Here is a 6,000-nt window from a genome sequence, read left to right as displayed (position 1 = left end):
GAGGTTGGTAGACGACGATGTCTTGAACCACTGTATGTAGCATTGTCTCGACATTTTCTCTTGCTTTGTCACGGCCCAAGTGTGCCTGAATCGTGAATCACATGGAAGGTGGTCGAGGCAGCTCAGCCCAGGCCAGGTGCCTATTTTAAGCCGCAACTGACGCGCACGCAACACGCGCAACTCATTGGTCCTTGCAAACGCGTAATTTTGCGCTGTCACGGGGGCTCATCCGCAAAGCGGCCACCCGTTAGACGGGGCACGAAAGAGGCAAATTTGACTATTTTGACCTGTGGACGAAATCAATTCACAAAATGAACTGCCCGTGAAACTATTTCACAGCACTGACCCTTTTGTGTAGCGCCCGCCACGCAGGCGCCACACCCTACGGTGCAGCGCCTAGCTCGGGGGCATTGCACGCCAGTCTACCGTGGCAATCCTTGGGCCCGCACCCAGCAGTGCAGCGCCTCCTAGCTAGGCGCCGCACATGTAATGTGTAGCGCCTAGCGTTCGGGCGCTGCACTGTGACTTATCCAGCGGCCGGGCCCCCCTCCCCCACTCCCCCCACCCCACACACCCCAACCCGAGCTTTGCCCCCTCTCCCACTCTCTCCCCCTCTCAAATCCTCTCCCAAAACTTACAAATTTGAAGAATTTGTCCGTGGATTTCGAAGTCATACCCTCCCTCAAGGTAATCTTCTCCGATCCCTTGTTTTGATCCAAGTAATGCTAGTTTGGGAAACCCTAGTTTTGTTTGGATCTAGAGATTTGCATGGAGATGTGAGATCTTTGTTTGCCAATTTCCTATGATTAGGCTTTGTTAGTATGTTAGGGTTATTCTTATGGGTGTTCTTATGTTGGTGCTAGGGTTATGGTTAGGGTTATGGTTAGGGTTATTGTTAGGGTTATGGTTAGGGTTAGGGTTATGGTTAGGGTTAGGGTTAGGGTTGTTGTTTGATATATATATATTAGGGTTTGTATTCCGTGTTAATCCTTAAATTAGTACTCATGGAAGCAATGTTACGATGTGTTGTTTGAATGCTTATAGGGATGGGAAGAACATGTGTGTTTGTTCATCATGGGGACAAAGACGCCTTCTTGAAAGGCAATATTGAACCGGACCCGGATGAGCTTGATATGGTGTTTGATAGTAGTCCTAGCTATGCGGAGCTCTTGCAACAAGTGAGGAAAGATTTGAATTGGATGGACCCTAGTGATATCGTTGAGTTGGAGGGAAGGCATAATGTAGGTTTTGGAATGCACATCCGTTGGAAGACAATGCGTGTCAACTCGGAGCAACGTTGGGTTGCATACAAGGAAACGGTGGCCGATTCACTTGACAAGGCTCTTGAGTTATTTGCAACGAAGAAGGTTGATTCAAATTTGCATTTGGACTTGAACCGGAAACCCTCCCCTTTGGTTGCTAGTAGCCCCCCACCCTTGAAGCGAGATGAAATTGTTGAACCTCTTTTGACCCAAGAAGTGAGGCCAACATTGAGCCCGTTTACAAACAACCAAGATGAAGCTTTGCAAGAGGACAATGATGAGTATGCGGACGATGACAATGAAGTTGATCTCCATGACAACAATGTGGGTGATCTTGACAAATATCATTTGCAAGAGACAATGGACCATTCCATCCCTTTTTCCCGTGCATATGCATCGGATTCGGATGACGAAGGTCCCGATGAACAAGTTGATGAGGAGGGGTTCACGGTGAAGGAGGCCGAAGCTTTCGAGAAGGTATTCGGTCGGGATCACAAGACACCATTGTTCAAGGATGTTAGTCTCGCGGATGAAGCCGTTGTGGATGGTGGCAAATCTATATCTCTTGGGGTTAGGCCAAGCTCTCACCGTGATTTGGGAGACGACAAGAACCGGATTGCTAAAGGGTCTAAGTTCGAAACCTTCTTGGAATTGAAGATGTGGCTCGACAACTACTCGGTTACGCATTATCGTCCACACAAGGTGGTGCACTCGGACGTCAATGTGCGCTACACGGTTGCATGTGCATGTGAAGATGAAATATGTCCGTGGATTGTGCGTGCAAGACCATGGAAAGGAGGTCCCGCTTGGCACGTAGTGAGTTGTGTGCCAACTCACATGTGCCGAGGCAAAAGGGTGGATGGCAAGATTGTGTCCCAAGACCACAGACAACTCACGTCCGAGTTCATCGCTTACAGGCTCTCCAACTCAATATCCACACTTCCAACAATGAGCGTCCAACATGTCATTGACCTTGTGAAAGCCATCTTTCATTACAAGGTGAAGTACGGCAAGGCATGGAAGGCGAAGCAAGCCGCATTTAAGATGTTGTATGGTACTTGGGAGGAAGCATACAACCGAATCCCTAGGTTGTTGTTAGCCATGGCCGCCACAAACCCGGGCATGGTTCATGTGGTCGAGCCTCATGGGCACCAAACAACGGTTCATGAAGGAAGGAAAGTCCGAGTATTTGGCCGTGCATTTTGGGCGTTCGAGCAATGCGTGAGGGCTTTCGAACACTGTAGGCCGGTCATCGCCATTGATGGCACGTTCTTGACCGGACAATACAAGGGCACCTTGTTGGTTGCGATAGCAAGTGATGCCAATAACCGGGTGTTGCCATTGGCATTTGCTTTGGTTGAGGCGGAGAACAATGACAACTGGGAGTGGTTTTTGCGTCTTTTGAGGACGAAGGTTTTACCCGCTCAAAGGGAAATTTGTGTCATATCGGATCGACATCCAGGAATTCTTAACGCGGTGGAGATTGACATTCCCGGGCATGCTCCGTTGCACCATCGATGGTGCATGAGGCACTTTTGTTCGAACTTCTATAGGGCATGTGGCCTTAAGGAGTTGGCCGATGATCTTCAAGATTGTTGTCTCGCTTTCTCCGAGAAGCGGTTCGCCACTTTGTTGAACAAATTGCTCGCACACAAAAAACTTGATCACGGGGGTCAAGACTTTATCAATAGGCACATTCAACACCGGAACAAGTGGGCACATGCTTTTGATGAAGATGGCCGGAGATACGGTCAAATGACAAGCAATATGGCCGAATGCTTCAATAGGGTGCTCAAAGGTGCACGTGGATTACCCGTGACGGCAATAGTTCAATACACATTTGACAAGATGAATGCGTACTTTCTAAAGTACTCGATGGAAACTGATGCACAGATAGCGGGTGAGAACCCGCGCAAGTACAAGTACAAGTTCCCACCCAAGGTTGATGAATGGTTAGAATTTCAATCACGAAAGGCGGACTCAGAAGAAGCTATATTATATGACAACGAAGAGTGGAAGTATGAAGTGAAAGAGCCAGGAGGAACCACAAACGATGGCCGGCAACATGGAGGTCGGGCTTTCAAGGTGTCGTTAACACAATGTGATTGCTCTTGCGGGAGGCCATTGTTGCTTCATCTCCCATGCTCACATTTGTATACCGCCGGTCGCGTTAGAAATGTGGACATCAATCACCCACGCACCGTGAGGGAGTTGGAGTTCTCAATCATGACGGTCAAGAAAACATGGGCTCCCCGCTTTCACCCATACTTTGACCAATCACAATGGCCGGAGTACCATGGAGTTCAACTATGGCCGGATCCGGAGTTGAAGGTTGTTAAACGGGGTAGACGTAAACAAAGCGTCTTAGAGGCGACATGGACGGATGGGGCCATGGTGGCCGCCGCGAAGCGGGAAACGATCAATTCCAAGAGCCTCGTGAGAGCTCCCGTTGTGGGGAATGCAAAGGTCATGGCCACAACAAAAGAAAATGTACGAAACCAAGGAAAAGGTCCAAGAAAAATGATGCAAGCACTAGCCAACAAGGAGCTACACAAGGGAGCCAACCAAGTGGTAGCCAACAAGTGCCAAGCCAACCAAGAGGTAGCCAACAAGTGCGAAGGCAACAACGTGGTAGTCAACAAGTGCCAAGGCAACCAAGTGGGAGCCAACCTAGTGGTAGCCAACAAGTGCCAGGGCAACCAAGTGGGAGCCAACCTAGTGGTAGCCAACAAGTGCCAAGGCAACCAAGTGGGAGCCAACCTAGTGGTAGCCAACAAGTGCCTAGCCAACCAAGTGGTAGCCAACAAGTGCCAAGCCAACCAAGTGTTAGTCAAAGAGGATCTAGGCAACAAAGAGGTCGGCAACTAGGACTTACAAGAGGCCGTGGTGGTGGTAGTCTAGGCCGTGGTGGTGGTAGAGCTCGTGGTGGTGGTGTTGGCCGTGGTGATGGTCTTGGCCTTGGTGATGGACTTGGCCGTGGTGATGGACAAGGGCAAGGTCGTTATAGAGGAATGTTTGGATACCTCGATGGACCATTTCCGTATGTTGCTCACTAACTATAATGTTTCAAATGTTCTTGTTTTCATATGTTCTTTTTTTTCATATGTTCCATTTGTTTGTATTGTCTTTACTAACCATTATGTTTCACTCATTGTAGGTATGGCGGCTTCCCAACCCAACAAACCAACAATGAAGGAGGATGGTGAAGATGAGATGGCGGGATGGTGGGAGAAGGCTGCGAAGAAGCTTAGAGAGGAGGATGCAGCCAAGCTAAAGAAGAAAAAGGAAGAGGAGCTTGAGGAGAAGAGGAAGGAAGAAGAGAGAGCGTCAAATGCGATGCGCGCTAGGGAGCAAGCATTGGTGAGGAAATGTGAGGAGGCACGGAAGAAGCGTCAAAAGGATTTTGAAGAAGGAACCATGAAGCTTTGGGCAATTGCAGCTGAAAAAAAAGAGAGGGAGGAAAAGATATTCATGAAGAGGGTGGTTAAGGAGGCCCACCTCATAAGGAAAAGGGAGGAGGAAGAGGAAGAAGAGAAGAAGAAGAAGAAGGGAAAGGGGCCTTGCTCTACGCAATAGAGCTATGTCATCTTCAACTTGCTTGTGGACGATAATCGTGTTATCCTCTAAACTATGCTCTTCGATTTGGTTGTGAACTAGTATGTGTCATGAACTACTATCTCTCCTCTTCGATTTGGTTGTGATCTACTATGTGTCATGAAGTACTATGTATTATGAATTAGTATGTGTCGTGAAGTACTATGTGTCGTGAAGTACTATGTGTCGTGAACTACTATGTGTCGTGAAGTACTATGTGTCGTGAACTACTATGTGTCACAGTTCTTTGCTTGCTATGTGTCGTGAGCTACTATCTCTCCTCATCGGAATATGTGTGCGTGTGCCCAAAAATTTGCTAAGTACAGGTGCAACGCCCAGTAGCTAGGCGTTGCACTGTAGAGTGTGGCGCCTCGGTGCTAGGCGCTGCATGGGCTGTAGCTTGCAAACAGAATCATTATCAGGTAAAGATGAGGAAGGGAGAGGGGGACTTGGTGCACCCAGAGGGTGATTGTCATGGTTCAGAGTTCAATGTGGTTGAGCAGGGAGTTGAGGTCACCCTCGAGGATCCAGACCAGTTCAAACATGTCGAGACTGCCAATGTGAATGATTAAGATGAGGGCTTTAATGGTGAAGCTAATGAAGATCAAGTTCAACATTATTAAGACAACAAGTGCAACATAGAGGATCAAGTTCAACATTGCTAAGACGTCAACTCCAAGTTCAACATAACTAAGACATACAAAGAGGATCAAGTTTAACATAGAGCTACCACAAATAAAGGACTATGGCTGGTTCCTAAGAAGAGCTAGTTCCTTGAGCGCTTTTTGGCTGCTCCCCCCCTCTTGCTGGCTAACTTCTTGACCTTCCTAGGAAGAGGAACACGCTCCCGCTCCGGCTCCGGTTCCTCCATGTCATCGACATCGTCATCCAAATAGTCATCCAAAGCCGCCATCCGCGAGGTGCCGACCGTCCTTTTGCCTCTTTCGGTGAAGTCTTCAGGTGTGTACTTGTTGATTCCCTTTCTAGGCTTTAGTATGTATGCAGACCTAACCTGGTACGCCCCCAAGGTCATATCATCATCAGCAACCTATGCATCAACAAAAGATATGGAAAGATCGTGTGTGAGGATATAGTTAGCAATGCATCAACAATTGGATATATATGCTCATGCCATACCTCTTGG

The sequence above is a fragment of the Triticum aestivum genome, chromosome 1A (assembly GCF_018294505.1).
Source record: "Triticum aestivum cultivar Chinese Spring chromosome 1A, IWGSC CS RefSeq v2.1, whole genome shotgun sequence".
Classification (NCBI taxonomy): Eukaryota; Viridiplantae; Streptophyta; class Magnoliopsida; order Poales; family Poaceae; genus Triticum; species Triticum aestivum.
Note: the sequence above shows the minus strand (reverse complement) of the source record.